We start from the raw sequence: 19,443 nt of genomic DNA on the forward strand, positions 1-19,443 counted from the left end.
TCGCTAAGCCTAAATCGCTTTCTTCGGTTTGGAGTGTGGGGGGGTTGCGTCCTTTCTCGGGTCGAAGGAAGTTTAAGGAATGCAGGTTTGCAGGAACTCAGCGCCAGCTGGGAGGGTGGTAGGGATGCGGCGGGGGATGTAGATTTATCTACCGGAAAACCTGTGTTCACCGCCAAGGGACTTACCGTAAATTTTCTAACTCTTCCCCTTTTGCCCCACCATTCTTTGGCACAGTGGGTGAGAATGTGCGTTAATTAACTTCTGATCTGTGGCATCGTTTTGCTGCGGAATCTATGGTGCGATTTTCAAAAAGAGCCGCTTTGAATCCTCTCCAGCCCGGCTTATGGTTGCAGTCGTAAGGAATGGTAAACATTTCCCATTTTCGTAATCCTTAAAAATGTGTTAATTATTACGTCGAAGCAAGTGGGTTGCCTCGAACGGTGCGAGAAAATTTCGATAAGAAATATTCGAATTGCAAGCAGTTTATTGAAATTTCAAAAATTTATACTTCCTCCTCTGGTTGCCCGTCGCACCAACCAGACAATGGTGATGGAAAATACAGAATTCGGGATAAGAAAATTGAAAACCACGTACTCGCTCCTTTACACCCCTTTTTCCTCCGGGGAATTCGAAAACAAATCCCGTATATTATTTATTTGCCAAAAATGCTAAATATGAGCATTTATTTACTGCCCGTCCTATCTCTTCTGTCGCTATGCACGCTCCTGCACGGTCTCACACATCCTTTCGCTCCGTGTTAGGGAGAGAGTTGTCGGGTTGTATGGTTTGCACATCTTGCCACAGAGGTATAGGAACCACACCGCCGGTCACCCAAAACGACGAAAATGGTTAACAATCTATAAGCATTCGATAAACATATAATCTTTGTGCCATAAATCTTTTAGCGCCTCGGCGTCTTTGTGTGCGCTGTTCGAACTTTGAGACAGGTTGCAAAAGGATTTCAATTTTTCCGGGGGGTGGGACGCACAGAAGTAACTGAAATATGTGACTGGCTTAACCTGCAGCAACCGATGCGTCCTTGCGTCGTTCGGGTTTGTATATGCAACAAACTTCGTGAATAGACACTTCGAGCTTATCTTTCCTGGGAGCCGTTTGTTGTGGACGATTTGAATAGAACGGGCATGATAAACGAGGGTTAGATTTACGGGACAAACGCGGGCTGAAAACAAAAGAAAAAAAACTGTAAATAATGTAATGCAACGTTCGACAACGTTCGCTTTTTCTACTTTGCTGGTAGTAGTCCATCGTGACGCACACGACGCTCGCTTTAATGCATTAATCCCGCGAAGCTAGTCCCCTGGCGCAGTGGCTTGTCGTGGTTCACAATTTGTACACAATTGAATTTCCTGCCTCCATTATGTTCAATTTCCGTATTGACTCTTAAAAAAAATGTATATACTCACAAAACTCCGGGCCAGTTGGGAGCCAGTTTGTTGGTGCGGTGGTATCGGATTTAAAAAACAAAACTCTGCACCATATGTGATGCCCCGGTGACAACATCAAACAGGAAAGCCACTCAAGAGCCACTATCATGCTACACGGGCCGTCCCCCTCACATCAAAACCATAATTTTGTACGGTGCATTTGTGTGTGTGTGCGTGTGGTTTTTCCCATTTTTAAGAACGTTAATCAAAAAATTATATCTTTTCCCCAGCACGGGTTCAATTCATCCACCTGCCCGGTGCAGCCTGGCAAGAAGGGTATTGAATTTCGATATTTTTTTTTTTACTTTTGATTCTTTAAATCCACCCATTGCCCAACGTTTGCCGCTTTGACATGTTCAGCGGGCAATCACGATCCGATGACGCTGGACCAAAAACCGTACGCAATTGGTAATTGGTGTTCGATGTCCCTTTTATTGAGATGGATGCTTTACTGCCCAAGCTGTGTGTTTGTGCGCACATGGAAACAAATTCACCCAGGGGGAAGAAAGACGAAATCATGTTTTCTTTTTGATGGGTGAAATTTAAAATAAATAAATCCCCGTTCCCGTCCCCGCTCTTTTTATTTTCAGCCGATGCGATTAGACTCGTATTGAATTACGGGTTTCCGATAAACAGGATAATGGTTTGTGGAAAGCCTATCGGCAAGCGTCCAATACCGTAAGGGACCGGCTTTTTTTTCTGCGACCACAGTGATAGTGTCTCCGCACTGTTTCATCAACCTGTCCACGAAAGCGGAAGAAAGTAAAGATTAAATGTAAGAAAATGTGTTCGTCCTCTGTGCCCCCGGGTGCAGCCACTGAAATGCTGGCGTGAAGTGGTGTCCGCGCGTGAATGAAGTCAGCGATCGGAAAATAGACATTTTATGGTAATTTTATGGGGTTTCGGCCCAGCCCAGAAACATCGGAAAGCAGCCGGAGCTGAACGTTTTTACCATAATTTTGCAATATTCTTGAGCAGATAAAGCACCACCATAAAGACCGTTAGCGGGTACTTAGGGAGGATAGGCATTTTCTTACATTCCCGCGAGACGACACTTTCTGCTTTCCGCCTTGGCCGGTGACAATTTTGGATGCGATTTAAATGAAAAGGTGTTTTTAAGTACGCCTAAGTCGGTTGTTTATTAGCGTCCTTCCATTGCACTGGACGGGATGTCCTCTTTACTGGGGTGTGCGATAATGTGTCATCTTTTTGTAGATACTTTTGCACGCCTAGTAGGCTTAGTGAGTTTTCCACATTACCTACTTTCACCAACACGAAAATCACATGATTGACGATGGCATCGATCGTGGCAATGGGTTACAGGAAATGGGTTAGAAAATTCTCCCTCGCCAAGGGTAGGGTGATATCAACTGCGTGTTGGTTGGAAGTCGGAAGGCTCCGTTAAAATCGGATCGGAATTTTTAATTACAACCACAGCCCATTCTCGAATCACTCCGTTCACTCAAGCAGCACGCTGGCAGCACACGGGATTGACATTAATCAAATTAAAACCGTTGAACGCTTCCATGGTTTGTACTGCCACTTCGCCGCTTGGGTTTTCACCTCTCCCGACCTGCGCTGGTGCACACTTTTGTCATACCAAACCCAACTTGCTCATTAACCACGGGCAATAAAATTCGAATAAAAATAATCCCACTACCCCCAGGGGTGGATGACTCGATTGTAAACGTTCTCCTCCGGTATGGCGGGCACTAGCGCACTGGAGTAATTAAATCAATCTCATTTGAATTCCTCCGCTAGAAATGATGGCTAGCTGTGCCATTTCGCTTCCATTGCGGATGCTGCCCGGCCCGCCTGACACTAGTGGTGTTTTCTGCGGTTTCCAAGGAAACGCTCTTTGGCTTTTGTAGGAAGTTTTGTACCATTTCCATTTTTTTCACAAGCCTATTAAAAAAAGCATCCCTTCGATGTTCCAATGACCGTTAGTTTTTTCCCGCTGTAGGAAACGTAATTTACAATCTTGTTAATCAGAATTTTACGTCTTTTTTATCTTTCCTTGCCTCAATTTTGGGGGATTCCTTTAGTGGACAGTAGCAGTACTTTTTTTTTCAGTTCCAAAAATTCTTGCAGCATATCCATCCATCAGCTACAGCTTGATTTGGAACGGTTTAGAAGAGGTTCTTTCTCCCTCCCATCCTAGCAATTTTGAAGTGTTTTGTCCTTACCGTAAAAAATCGTAAAAAAGAACCCTGGAATGCACATTCTACGGATGAGGAATTGATGAATAAATTTAAACGCCGTACTGGTCTAATTAGTGTTCCGTGGTCAGGAGGACAAGTACTTACGAGGCATTGGGCGGTTGAGTCCGGACGATACAACACTCTTACTCGCAACGCATCGGTCGTAAACTGTCTTTCTTCTGGTAGGAATTGCTCTGGCACGGTGAATCGTAAATCGCGTATTATAAAAATTCTTTTCACCGACCAAAGTTAATGGCATATGGTACGTTAGGGAATCGCGCGAATGTCTTCTTCGAAGAGCGATTTTCCTTCCCGTCCACTTAAGGCTGCCGGTCTGCTGATTGATGGTAATGAGAATTAGTGCAAGTGGGTTGCCGTTTTATTTTGTTCTTTCGCTTTCTTTTTCTTCTCGTCCACTGGCTGCTCTTGGAAGTGGAAAATGCGTAAAATTAAACGACGTCAAAGGTGCTTCTCGATTGAGGGTGTCCTTACGCAAAATTGTCGTACAAAACAGCGTTTAGCCACCCTGTAGCGACTCCATAACAGAGGATGGACAATTTGTTTAATTTAATTGCAGCTATGACGTTTAACTTGATAATGACATGTTTTGCAGGCCCGAAATTAAAAGCAAAAATAGCTACAGCTCTTTTAAATGATGCCTAACTGCTGTACCTGTAAATGACGGGGGACAGGATGAGCAGAGCCAAGACCTCTTCAACCTTTGCGATATCTTTAAATATTCTATTCAACTCCACTTAGTGCAGTACGAAGCGAATCCCAGTGATACTTTAAAAGCCAGCATCCGCAACGTCCACGCTAAAAAGAGCCAAAACCTTCAATACGGTGAGGCACACGGCTCTCGTAAGTGTTTGCTTTGATTTCGAAAAATTCTGCACACATCCCGGCACGCACTTTCGCTTCCGATTTCTGGCCCGTGGCACCCTTTTCCCGTTCCCTCTTCTCAAAGCAATTTATTAACTGTATCAACATAGCTGCCATAATTGGTGGAAGAAACGTCTGTTGCAGTAATGGGGTTCTTATCAATTCAATCGTCATCATCATCATCATCGCCGTTCATGTAGTGGCCGTTCTTGCTCGTTTGTGGCGTTGCTCTATAGTGGCTGCATGCTGCTGCTGAACTGAGCGGAAAATATGAAAAAGTCCCTTTTCACAAGTCAACAACGCATTCCTTTTCCCCCTTTGGTTGGGCAGGTCCTCAGCGTAGTTGCTGTATCGAGAATGTGTTTGCTTTTTCTGCGTCAGGTCGGCCCATCATCTCATGTAACGCAGGCCCATTCACTGGTTGAAATGGTATTTTTAAACATTTTTCGAACATCCTCAAGTATCGGTTTGTTTGACCAGTATGGTCGTGTCGGTTTTTTTGTTGTTGTATCTTCTGTTGTTGCTTCGAATGAAATGAAAATTGAGGAATATTTATGTGGCAAACCACAACCCACAACGCAACGGAACGCTGCTGGGTCGTTATTTTTCACGGATAACAGTAAGGTCTAGTGCAAAAGATAGGAAGACGCACTATAATTTGCTCATATTTTACTAGATTTAAAGGCGACCGCATTAAATTAGATAAATACTTCACCGTTCGGGCCCGTTTGCGTACGTTTACACACCCGAATAATGTGAAAGCGAACGGAGTGGGAGAAAAATATGAATTTTATTTTGTGTGACCAACCAATATCCTTTGCCCTTTTTCCGTGTGTTCCCGGTGAGCGAGGGCATTGAACTGTGCAGAGGCTGTTTTTTTTTGGCATACCAATGTTTGAGGAAAAGGTTCACCAGGGGTTAACTACTAGCGATAGTGACCGTAGATAGTGGCCCATTTGTTAAACAGGGTAGCATTGAACTCCAACTCTCCCAGTTCCGATGTAATGATAGCCATTAATTTTACATTTAATTACAGTGTAAAGTGCTCTTATCTCAGCTCCCGCTCCCCGTGCTCCATTTGCTTTCACATTCAGTTACTTCAATTAGCTGAACATGCCATTCGTTGCGTTTTTATGTTTTCACAGCTTGAAAACATTCGTTTTTGATATGGTAAAAGTGTCCTACTGGAGTCCTCCATCCTCTCCCTTTAAGTGTCCATATGTGCCATATACGCCTTTCCACCAAAGTACGTTAAACAACAACACATCCACTCCTGTGCGTACGGGCGTACAAGAACGAAAACCAATTTTCTATGATAAATGTCAGTAAACCCCTCGTTTAAATTGATTTACCACCAACAACAACGGATAGACGAAAAAAACCCACAGACATACTCGGGAAGCGATCCCTAGAGTGGTGAGGATAGTGATGTAACCTACGCACGGTACTAAAGGCGTATCTGATGCGTGGCGCAGTCTACGGAACACAGTTCCACATAAGTCATACGCCGTTTTGATTCTCATATTTTGTTTTTCCAACCCCGGGTCCCGGGTGGCGTCATCGAACCCACCCAACCCCGTAATGGCTTCTAGACATGGGATCCGCAATTGATGCCCACACGGTCGCCCGTTCGTTGGTCGAAATATCCGGCAAAGCGCGTGCCTCGATGAAGTCCTCGATGATGGGTGAAAAATGTTACATGTTTTGACAGTTCAATTCCATGGCAAGTGGGTGGTACATGGTGGCACGAGAAACCATGGCTGCATTGTGTACCCAGCTTTAGTTGGCCCTTTCTCCCTCCCCCTTCCCCCGGACGGTCGTCCAATGCAGCTTGAGACGATTGATGAACGAATTTAACACGAACAAAAGTGGCTCATTGTGGTATCATTGGCGTTGGTTTCCGTTGGTGTGTATTTGGTTGGCTAGCTGGTGCAATTAAATGTTTCCCTCATTTAGCGGAGCATCCTGGTGGAAAGGCAATTCGCTCTCTACGCACCATTGAAGCGCAGTGATCAATAGCAAGCTGACAGTTAATGATGTGAAGAGCCAGAGCCTCAGCTTGGCGAATGAATTCCATCAACTGTACAAAACTTATGGGGTTTTCTCTGTGCCACTCAAATTCGTGCTGTGGACATGTACGTCCTCAAACGAAAACTGGGAATTAAGAGATATACACACACACACACACACGGTCCATGGAATCGATCGATAAAATCATTTTCCATTATACGTTAGAACGCACCATCCGCACCATGCTACACGCCAATAGCAGCAACAGCAGCTTCTCAGCAGCGTAGACAGATAAGATAAACTCATACATATGCTCGCAAATCTGTCCACTTGTGGAAAAGAAAGTCTTTCTTCCGCCCTGCCCCATCCCTAGCATTGCGAAGGAGCGGAAGATAGACATTCAACCCGGGGTAATGGCTCTGCGGTTTGCCATCGTCGCCAAGCAGTTGCTGTTTATCGCTTTTCGGTACTTGTTTACGGCCATTCAGCAACAACATTTGTGGAATGTGTGTGTGTGTGTGTGTGTGTGTGTGTGTGTATGTGTTCACGCACGCGGTATGTTGTTGAGATTTAAATCATCTTTAACGGCACTCGTAATGTCAGATTCGTTTGTGCATATGTGAAATTGTGGTTTGCGAAGCAGGAGAAAGGCGTGTGTGTGTGAGCGTTTTTTTTTTCATCCTCCTTCAGCTCATGGTGAAACTGATCCTCTGGCGTGATTGCCATGCTTAAGGGGGCGTGATTTTTGTGGGTGATCCCACTGTCTTGGGCCAAAACCTGCGGTATGCAGTATGGGTAAGAACAAGTGGGTGATTGAATTTTACGATTATTGACAGAATAACTCACCGACAGTGGCATTTCGCTAGGGGACAGAGAAAAGGTATTCTTTGAAAGGGTTTTTTTTTTTGTGTGGTAAAAAGAAGGGGAAAAATGTGTGTCCGGGCTGGATAAATCGCCAAAAGTCAACGGGATATCAAACATCGAACCTAATTAAGCTTACACTGCATCCCAGCGAGCACCAATATTGGGCCGGGTAAATGAAATGCTCAAAAGATCAAAGGAAAACCGTATCACGGCAACAGACGGCAAAAGAGAGAGAGAGAGAGCGAGAACCGTATTAATAATCTCCGTACCATCGCAAATGGCCACATGCATGACGCTATCGAACGCGATGAATGGGCGAGATCAAACGATGGATATTATTGAAAAGGCAAAAAAGGAGAAGAAAAAAACTGCACACCGCTTGCAAAACGAAGCGCAACGAAATCTTTAGAACTAATGCTTGGCGCAAACAAACGAGCAGAAAAATAAAAGCCCAGATTTCAGCTTACTGTTCGCTGAACAATTTCCTTAAAATCATGCTTTGATTTATAGCTGGTCAAACACTGGTTGCTCGCTTTTTCTCCAAACATCACAGTCGAAGGAATCAATTCGTAATTCCGTCAAACGAAACACTCTGCACAGTGACGGTCAGATCATTGAAGTCTATTGAACGTGCGGCGGTAAAAGGCGCGCTGGCTTTTGGACGGAGAAGAGTTGGTTTGCAAAACTTGGCTCGGACGGTCGTGGAACGTAGTTTACCTCGGGGGGGAAAAAACGATCCATGCCAATGCGCCCAACGAAGCGGAAATATGCACACGCCAATTTTATGGTCGTCACACATCGGTGTCGCGTGCAGTGCCGGGTCTGGAAAAGGGTGCCGAAAGGATGTTTATGCCACCCGCTAGCAAAACTGGCAATCAGTAGCATCAACAACAACAACAGCAACCGGTCAGAGGGGTTGGCACTGTGGTGAATGTCCTTTGAAGGTATTGTTTGGGTAAAGTGGCCAAATTTTCATGTTCAGGGGTTGAGTCCTTTTTGGAATATTGGTTAAAGTATATTAGAAATAGTACTGTTTCGAAAGTAATCTTTTATCAACAATATTTGGGATTTTTATTCCAAGAGCTCTTCATGATACAAATCATGTGCTCCAGGTCCAACAATTTTTTTCAACAAACAATATATTACACTTTTCTCCGAATAAAAGCACACCGCATCAAACTAAAACCAATGGAACCATTGATTGGTGTGTTCGCTCAACTTGCATTCACATTATCCTGTCACCTTTCACCGAGCATCGAATGAAGATCGATCGGCAGCGGCATGGCAAGTGGGAGCCAACCAATGGTGCTGCCAACACAAATCGTGCACTTAATTACGAGCGAATGAATATAGATGATGTGAAAAATTGCAGTCGTCACCGCTCGGCCCTCGTCAGCGTTATCGAACGGTGGGGTTGGGCTATGGGATAATGGTTGCAATGGTTGGCAGGCTCTTCTGCTACGGTATCTTTTCTGAAGATTAATGTGAACAGTGTGGGATGTTTTTTCTTCTTTCTTCTCAATTTAGCTCCATTTTCGCACTGAAAGACCAGCTTATCCCCTGCCTTACGCGAGGAAGCGGGTGTCGAGCGATGAATGAGCTCCGTTTAATAAAAATCTAATCAACGAAAGTCATTGCCATGTAGAAGAACTCTTTTCACCGTTTGTCTACACCGATTGAATGGAAGGAAAAAAAAATAATTAAAACAATCCGCCATCTTCAACAAGGGGGCAGTGAAGACAAATTTTTCTTTGAAAATTGAAAACTATGAACAACGCAGTACGACACTCGCTGTAGCAAGTGCACTTAAGTACCTACTTTTTCTTTTTTATTCTATTAAGGATGCTTTTTTTTGTTCGTGCATTTCATCCCATTCATTCCCCTTCCCAGCACCGGTCGAATGCTGGCTGCCGCCGAAGATGATAAACGATACCACCTTGCTGGCCAGCAGCCGCCCGGTGCACAAATGGGTGAAAGAAAGGAAAATAATTATCAACAATGATACTGTCATTTTTTACTCGCCCCGTGAAAGGATTACAAACGAAATTAAAAGCGAGCAATGCCAAAAAAAAATCTCTGCCTTTTTGAAGCACGGTACTGAAGGACACGCTGCTGGAGATCGTCGGATGGTGCACAGCAGCGGTGTTTTATTTCGGGCGTGTGTGTGTGTGTGTCTGTTTTTCCCCACATTTTTTGTCCCATTTGTTTCTACCACCGGGACCAAATTCAATGACAAATGCACAAACCGAAGCGTGCACACCGGGCGTACACACCGGACGGCTGAAGTCTGCAGACAAGTCGACAAAATGGAATGGCAGCGGTTACGGCCAAGGATAATAAAACTCATCATCGGGTATAAAACGAAAGGACACTAGGAATTAACTCTCCGGTTGAATAGCTTCTCGTAGCATTCCTTTATTTTATGATTACTCTTTCGCTTTATTTTTTCTTACTTGCTTTTTAAGCATTAATCCGACCTATTCACTGGTTCGCACGGAAGCGGAAAATCTGGAGTTGATGAGTTGGCACGTTTTTCCACAGGGTGGAGGTAACACTTGCTGCAAGTTGGTCGAAGGATTCCCGACCAGACTAAATGCGGATTTTTTAGCTACAGTAAAAGGGTTAAATATTGAGAACGAACTAGTTTTTGCTGAGATGGTATTTATAGTAAGCACAACAAATTTTGATTATAAATCAAAGCAAATGGAGGCTTTAATTCTTATGTTTTCTATGAAGTATGGTATTCTGAGACTTTTTTACAACTTTATGACTGGCTGAACATGCAAGTGAAGTAGATTATCATACTAGCTCAAATAGGCATTAAGAATAATCAAGTAAAAATTTGTATATGACTCATTATTAGGTCATTAGATGGACGCGATTGCTCCTGCTAAGCAATTGAAATCGTTCTATACCACAGACTGATCAACTGACTAAGCAGATACGAAGGATAGTAGTCTAGGAATCGTGAATAGGCTGGAAGAAACATCTTGTTGGCGAATAATATACAAGTAATATTATTTCCCACCATCCATGAAATACTGATAAATCCTAAACATTTATTTGAAGGAAAATTTCCTCACGTATACTGTGGCAGAATCAGTGAACATGTTTTACGTAGGGTCATTGTTATTTTGACATCTTGAAGTTCTGACGCTATTTTGGAACCATTTTTATAAGCAGAACAGGTAATACGTAAAACTAATAACGTAATTTTATGCAAATTGTACTTGTTATTTTACGCAAGAACGATATAAGTAGCGTCTCTATTCCTATCAAACAGGACCAAGTCATGTAGCGATGAACACCCTGGGCTAGGTCCTTGATAAGCCAACAAAAATCTCAATGTCTAATATCGATAGTTTATTGAAGCACGCAGTTATTCAACTATCGCAACATATTCCTAGCAGCATTAACACAATGGCATCCCTTCGCTAGATTGAAAGTCATGTAGCAATTTCACTGCCATTACACGTGATCTGATTACCGCGGAATATTCATAACACCCTTCAGATTTGGTTGCCGGTATGCAAGACCTGCAGGACTTCCCGAGGCCATATATCGCACAATTATCTAATGCTTCTCTACCGATCCCGAATCCCAACCCACGGATGCCTGATATCCGGCAGCAAAACCCGGTAATATCATAAACCCCGTAATGAAACGGCCATACTCATTACGATAACTATCATCTCCACCCGAGTGCGCCGCCGTGCCATTATCAGGCAATCTTCCGTCTTCGATTGCTTCCCCCGCTTAACGCAAATGGGCGCATGGTGTCGTACGTACGCATACGTACGTATACTTTTCTCTCCACCACGAATTGCTCTAATTAAAATCGATCATGCGAGTTTTCTCCTTGCCACCGTGTCTCGGTGGAACCATTCCCTAAATCCCATTCCAGCGGGTTTCCGGACTTGCCGTACGTCCTGGAGATGATTACGCACTGATTGACTTTGACAGCGACTTTAGCACAAACGTCAAACTTTCCGTTCTCCACCACCTTCCGGTCAGGATGTGTGGCAAGTAGGTTCGATTCGCACTGAGTGCGTTCATTACTTCGCCGCCGGGACTGTGGCGCTATCGGGATGGCAAATGTCATGCGTGTTAGTAGTTTCCCCATATTCCATAACCTGTCAGAAGGTGGCCGCTTATGGCTTCGATTTCCGCAACGCACCGACTGCCATGGAGATGCGACTGTGACCACTCATGCCAACCATCCAGGCAAATCTAATCCGAGGAAAATTAATTATGAAATACTGCTTACGCACCAGCGATTAGATGCGGCCCGTCCTGTGCCCGTGCGACGCACGTCTAGTACGCTCGTTTAATGCGATTAAGCCACGTCACAAATCGGGCCTTCCGTTCTTCGCTCGTCGTTGGTGTTTCTTTGGTGCGCTCTTGAGTCATCGGTGGAGAACCTGGAATAGAGTCATACAGTAACCGGTCGAGGTGGGGTGATTCGTTGTAGCTTTCTTACAGATTACCTCAATCCAATGCACACACACACCACTCACGAATGCCGCAAGCCCTCATTACCGCAACGAAACGAACGAACGTCGCTTGTGTGCAAGTGTGAAAAGGTAATTTTTTATATCATCCTTAAGGTAGGTGAAGACGAACCTCCGCAGGGCATTCGGAGGTCAAATTAAAAGATCGTCTTACTAACGCATCGTTTCCTTCCCGTCCCTGTGTGCCGTCCTGTCAGACGGAGGGAGGTGGTGCATCATTAATGAAGAAGGGCGTAAGGACATCGTACTTCGTGGGCCTCTTGTGGAAGTGTCTTAATAAACCTGATTAGCATGTTGCCTTTCTTTTCATCATAAGAATTGTGTGTGTGTGTTTTTGGGTGCGGAAAATTCACAACTTGTGTAAACCATTCGCTACAAGCAATACATGAGATGTAAACGAATGATTGTTCGGGCAAATATTAGCGTTTTACTTACACTCACGAAACACACCACGCAGATGGAAGGCACTGGCAACAAAGCCAACAACCAGTTGGTATGGTTTGAGGGTGGCTGTAACAAGTTGCCACGGAGTTTGAGCGATGTCAAATATTTACCCATGGAGAGAGTGCTAGCGAAACCATCCTCATCCGTGCGTCACGCGGAAAACCATAAAAATTATAATAATACATTATCATTCCGTTGCGAGATCATCAAACCTCACAAAGCGAACAAGCCTCTTCCCGTGGGATGGCCCTGTCAGTGGTGCCTACTCTTGAGACCAATTCTTCGTTTGCCGTTTGCCTATCGGAAGCGTGCAAGGTAAGCAACGAGGGCTGTTCCGCTCAACTCAAAAGGAGGCGCACATTTCGCCTGTCGCTCGTAGGCTAATTTCGGCAAGATATTCCACCACTTCAATCGCGCGTGATGGAGCGGGAGGATAATAAAGGTATTTAAGGGAAGGCATTCCCCTTATCTGTTTGGCGTATCTGCTGGTGCTTGTATACCCTCAGAACAGATCTGCGAAGCGCCCCGTGCGTGTGGGTGAGGTTTTTCATAATGATGGTAAAAGCTAATAATTTGCCAGGAAAGATTTATTGGATTATGGTGAAGTATCGCTTGAATTGCTGCTGCCAGGCGGGGCATTAACATATGGAGTGGAGAAGGATAGGGACGGTTTACGAATGCACGCTTGTACATGGCTTTTGTTTCGAACCAAACGGTATATTTTACTTGCAGTTTTTTTATATTGTATTTTGCGTGGACAAGTGTAACAAACGGAAGAAAATGCACAAGTTGTCTCAGGGGTTTTTTTTCTCGTTTGTGAAGCGAAAATTCAAACCGGAAATTGAAAGACACCGTTAGCAGGAAACACCACAAGTTGTACGGTGACCGTGACGGATGATGCATGGTGGTAAAAAGAAATAAAAAAAACTGTGATATAGAATCATACACAATGGAGTAAATTAAAACAATAGTGCTGCTGATTAATCCTAAAATCCCTTAGCACGCCTAAACCATGCTCGTTCTTGCCATTGCGGAAACGGAAGCGTTGACAATGGTACTTCATTATTCCTGCCGCCGGTGGAATTGAATCCACGTGGCACGTGGTGGGTCAGTTTTCCGCCTCTGCAACCAAGACCGATAATGACTGGGGCGTATGGGTGTTTTTTTTGTTGTTGTTGTTGAAAACCTAACTAGTTAGAGCACACACAAAAAACATGCTCACATACGGTTGATGTGTTTTGTTGTGCTTTTTTCCTATTTTTTGTAGAATTTCTTCTGCACGCATTAAGATTAAATATGCTTGTGGCTAGTAGCACGATCCACGATTTGCACGGTGTGGTCTGTTTTCCTGCTCGTCAGTGGGCTGCAGGCAACAAACGAGGGAATGGATTACCGTCTTTTCTACAACAAAAGCGTCTGGAAGAGTGACAATGATAAGGCGATGACTAAGCAGGCAAGAGTGAGTGTGTTCATAAAGCTTCAGCAGTATCTCTTACTATCTCTTTCATTCTACAACCCTCGATTCCTATTTCGACTCCACCCAACCACTTTAGCCGTGGGGTGGCCTCAAGTGCGGAAGAAATTTGCCACCGATCTTCCACAACATTTCGAACAGTTTCATTTTATTGCTGTCATAATTATCAATCAAATTGGTGACAATGTTGCTCCGTTTTTATCTCGCCACTTTCCCTGGAGGGGGATGGGACAGTCCCCCGACTTTATCTCGAGGGGCTGCCGGAGATGAGCTATCTATGAGTGCTGCTGTGCGTGATGTAAGACACTACCGTAAAGGAAAGTCCAGTTCTATGTGAGTTTCATGTCTCTTTAGCGCGTTCATGTCCTCTGTTGGGCTAAACTGGTAGCAAGGGAGGCTGAGCAATAAAGCATTCCCGATCCTATCGACCAGCCTCGTCGAGTCCAGCGTCGAGTGTTAACGTATTGTAAATCAAAAACAGATTTACTTTCTCAAGCACCTTCTTCCACCACCGTCCTCACTTGCACTGGAATCGCCCAGCGAGAGAAGGAAACGGGGGAAAATGTGTTTTTATTACCAATAAATTTGCTTTTATTTTTAATGTTATGGCCGGAACTTTGTCGCTGATTTCACTTACGATCCTGGATGAACAGGAAATGAGTGAGCAGACAGATACAGGGGGCGGTGCGGGCTGCTGGAAAAAGCTGCCGGTTGATGGGCTGCCATGAGTTGTAAAAACAACCGAGAGAAAGGAGAGAGAGAGAAATTAATCTTTCGCGACACATCCATAATCAAAACAAGGCAATCTGGGCGCGCCGTCAACCGGTTTGACGTCATGGAGTAGTAGCTCCGGCTTCCGGAATTAGGCAATATTATGCGCTATTAAGCGTCGTTAATCGTCGCGAAATGTGTTTTTTGGTAGCGTGCGTACGCGGTCGTGAGAGTGTTATCATGCTCACGCGGTTGGAAGTGGGCAAGGGTTTGCTGAAGGGGGTTTGACAGTGCTGATGGAGTTATTTAAATTTTATGCTTTGACAGTAAAGTCATACTTTACACCATAAATCACTGCGGCCAGCTTGGTTTGCAGTGACATGGTAACGATGGATTGGCGGAAGGATAATGGTACATCGTTGATAGGGTTGAAAAACGGTTCCTTAAGAACCTTTTAATACACAGACACTGAGAGGATTTGAAGAGGAGATTTGATGCAACCCTATCGAATAAGGAAGTAGACAAGAAAAAAAAAATAGCATTTGACACCTTTTTAACCCCGTGTGTGAAAGATGATTTTGCAGCTCCTTTGTAACAAGGTTCAAATTCCAGGTTCAAATTGATGGAATCATTACGCGAGATTTGGCAACCTGTCATCTCTAACCTTTTGTTATGCCGAACTGCGTGCCGTGTGTGGTGAATGTGTCAATTTACACCCCACCCCCTGGAAGGATGCTTTCTTTGGGGTGGAAAATCCCGCGCGAAGATGATCCCGCGGTGCGCCGAGCAAGATCAGGAAGTGAAGTGTTATTTTTCATTTTCTATTTTCCATTCTCCAAAGCCCAAACAATGAGCACCCCGAGGAAAGGAAACCGAAGTTGCGAGGGTGTTAGTGTTATGCCAAAAATGGAAAGTTTAAAATTTCAATCAACACCTTACGTTCGTACTTCACGTTCTGTCCGTGGGACGTCTAAACCCTATGCGACGGTCGATCCAAATCAATTCCCAACTGGGGAAAGGATCCTTCGTGGCCCGGGAACCAAGAGCAAGCATGAGCATGATGATAGTGACACTGATGTCGATGATTACAGTGCGTTCGTGTGCAGAGGCAGAAAAAACATACTCCCATATCCAAACGTGCCCATGTTCCCGGGACATAATCCTTCCCATTCCCCGAACGGTGGAATGTTTCCACGTTACGTTTTGCCATTCTTTGTCCCAAAAAAAAAAAATAGACGCTGTCTCGAGCGTTTTGTCGGTACACCAGACATATGTGCCGGAGTGTCCTCGCAACGATGCGCAACCTAGCCGTCAGCTCCGCGCTAGCGAGTCCCGCTGTGTCTCGCCATCAGCGGCGTAAGTACGTCGTAATATGTCACACAGTGGGAGATGTAATCCGGCTGCCGTTCGCTGTATCTTTACACGTTCCTTGTTTCCCTCTCATCGTCACCCGCCAGCGTCCGGAAAGCGAAAGTGATGCGAATCGCGCGCAAAAAAAGGGATGTGCAATGAGGTAGAAACATGGCATAATGCAAAGAAACGAGTTCGATACGGGACACAGCGGCATGTTCGCGAAAGTTAGCGAAGAAAAAAGAAAGAAAAAGAATCCCATCCCACCACCACCACTGCTCCCAAATCGCTAGCACGAGATCTTTGCCACCCATTACGGAATCGGAAGCACGTAAATAAGTAAATTTATTATTTACCGAGTGCATGTTTTCGACTGATGACAGCTCCCGCTGGCGCCGTTCACACTCAGGCACTCGCCGTCGAAGGGCCGGAAGGATGTGGTGAATGGTTTTAAAACACACACACACACACACACATAGTGAATCGTATCGCTTATCGACCGACACCGATAAGCAGTAGGTCGGACGCGCGGTTTTCGCTACATTTGCTGCGCTAGTAGCAAGTAATCGAATCAACTACTGCGTGCGTTAGCATAACTTAGTTGTGGTGAGAAAAATGGGACAAAAATGGTGTGTTGATGTATTAGTGATTGTGTGATGCATGTGTTTTATGCGAAAATGATTTGTTTGATTTTCAAACAAGAATTTATGGCACCATTTTCCTATCTGTAAAGCAAATAAGATAGCAAATGTTAAGAAGAAAGCAAAGTAAAAGAAAAAATATGTAGTGGAGAAGTTAAAGCTCATGGCAAAGTTTTCAAAAGCCACAAACATGCTCGAAGGTTGTTTTGTTAACACCAAGTGTTTGCAAAATACAGACTACTTCATGTTCAAATCCATCATCCCCGTACTTACCTCGCAGACGTAATTTAGCTTACGTCAAATTGAAAACAACATAAAACCGTCTTATCTCCTTACTCTTTGATTGTTTCTCACTCCAAAGCAGTGGATTTCAAATTGCACGCACCAAGCCCTTTCAAAGCAACCAACAGTCGTTCATCTGCTGTAACCATTGCGTACAATTTTAAAATTCACAAACTCGCTATTACACAACGTACAAACCTGGATGGAATCCGTGAGTGATGCAATTTGAAGCTAATCAAAAACATATAAACAACCGCGGAACGACTCATTTCACTGAGGGTAGCAATACTTTCCCTAGCGGATTACAATGGAAATCGATTTAAGTTTCACCCTGCGACACCCCGTGGCGCCGGTGAGATTCTGCAGGGGAAAGTAACGCTCGGTCAGAATGCAGAACTTGCAACCATACAACAGGCCAGAGCAGTGTAAACAAGGGAAAACTCGTAAGAGAATGGTTAAAATATGATGTGAAATAGCTCTACAGTAATGGCTTGTGTTTGGACATTCCCAAAAACTGGCCCGTTAAACAGTGGCCTTTCGTGCAGGGGCCACGCCTTGAACGCGAGCATACTTTTGAGCTTCAGAAGGTTATAATTAAAAATTGAGCCCAGAACCACCCCAAAACGATCCGCCCAGCGCGACAAAATTGAACTTTGCCCTCGTTTTCATATGCAAATTCATAGGCAAAGGCCTCTGGACGGGTTCTGCGCTGAGCGCACCGGCAAAGGTCACACAACCTATTATATCCTTCGGAGTAGGATTCTTGCCGAGCTGAGGAGCGTTTCCGCGAGGTCCCGCGAAACATCCATTGTTTGGTACTGAGTTTTTTTTTTGTATTTTAGATTGAAGTAAAGACAGACTTCAAGAAAAAAGAGAGATTGCGTAAGTCTTTTGTGTTCGTCGTTTCTTTACAATATTACGCCGTCAACAAACGCACATCCACTCAGATCCGTGTTTTTTTCTTCTTCATTCGCTAAAACCCCGTCAGCAAAGCCTAAAGGGCTTACCTTCGTTTTGTTCATTTTCCCCGCGTCCCCGCGTCCCTGCGACCCGTCCGACCGCGTGCATCGTGTGCTTGAAAAATCCACTGAAAAACCGGATCACTAGACAGAGAGAGCGTTCGTTTCTAATCGTTCACCCCGCGCATCGCGAAGGGTGAAAGCAGTTCCCCTTCGCAGAGGTGAATTTCCACGGTACAGTTACGGCACCACACAGCATACCCCCGAACGTGCATCCCTTCGGCATGACGGACCGATGAATGCACCCCTGGCTTTCGGCGCTTCCAGCGGATGTCTTTGGGCGCGGGATATTAGACGGTAGCGCGAGCATTTCGCGGATAAGCGATGCTCGCAAACCACCACAACTATCGAAAGATAGAAGAAAAAAAAAGTTGTAATCAAAAGCCGGGGCAACGAAAGGATACCGCTCGACCGGTTCCGATCAATTCGGTGAAGTTGTGCCGGGATCTGTAGAGTATGGGTATCTTTTTTTTTGTGATTCGTAAATTACAGCGCATCCCGCTAGATTTCTTCTTTGTTGTATAATGCGAGCGTCTGAAGAAGGTGATATTTATTGCCACCGGTTTTTCTACATTTCGGGTTTTTGTTTTGCTGCTATCTGTTACGTAAGCAATCAGAATTGGTTGCTTTTGATTGGGCTGCATAGCGGGCAAAATACTTTCTTTCTGTTTTCTGAGTTTTCAATAATCCGGTTCGGAATTAGATACACACAAAACGTACAGATGGATTTAGAGCAAACGAACGATGGAAAACTTGTCCTTATGTCGTAGGGAAATGGATTTGCTACGGGATTTTAATTATGATTTGTGTTCTTAGCTAAAATAAGTGAGAGCGTTCTTACAGCGCCTTTCAACTAAATCTAATATCGTTTGTCACATAGTTTGCAATACGAACGGTCTGAAACTTTAAATAGAGGGAAACAGTTTAAAAGACTGTGCAAAGTTTGGAAAGATTCCACACTCACATATCTTAATGATTGTTTCATTAAATAAATACAGGAAACAAATACATTTACTAAAACTCGAGTTGCCCGTCCCGTGGTACAGTCGTCAACTTATACGACTGAAAAGCAAGACCATTACGGGCTCTAGCCACGTATGTTGTGGATAATCCATAATTCATTTATAGCCAAAAACAGGCATTCATTGATAGGGGTACAGGCAGGCTTATAATGGTTGTTGCACCAAAGGAGAAAAGGAGAAGAATCGTATCAACAAGTTACAAGGTGTTCCTTAGTCAATTGTCCAAGGTTCTTACTGTTCCCATAAATTTGATGAACCTATCTGAACGATAAAATGACTGGGAGCCTGGGAAACCCTTGGGAAACCTTATATCTCAAGGAACTGAAAAATTATTAGGATCCAATTGAAACAAATATCCATCAACACTAGTATAGTTTCTTGATATAAGCGATAGATCATATGTTTGATATTTATTATTATTATTATTATTATTTATTTGATCTTCAACGGGCCGTATGGCCTAATTAAGATTTAAGCATACAAAAGTATAGAATATTTGATACTTTTAAATGAACAACGCCCTTAAGCACTCGCGAATTGCAACACTCCAACAAGTCCTTACGCTTCAATTCCAATGCACGGGGTTT

The sequence above is a fragment of the Anopheles gambiae genome, chromosome 2 (genome assembly GCF_943734735.2).
Source record: "Anopheles gambiae chromosome 2, idAnoGambNW_F1_1, whole genome shotgun sequence".
Taxonomy (NCBI): Eukaryota; Metazoa; Arthropoda; class Insecta; order Diptera; family Culicidae; genus Anopheles; species Anopheles gambiae.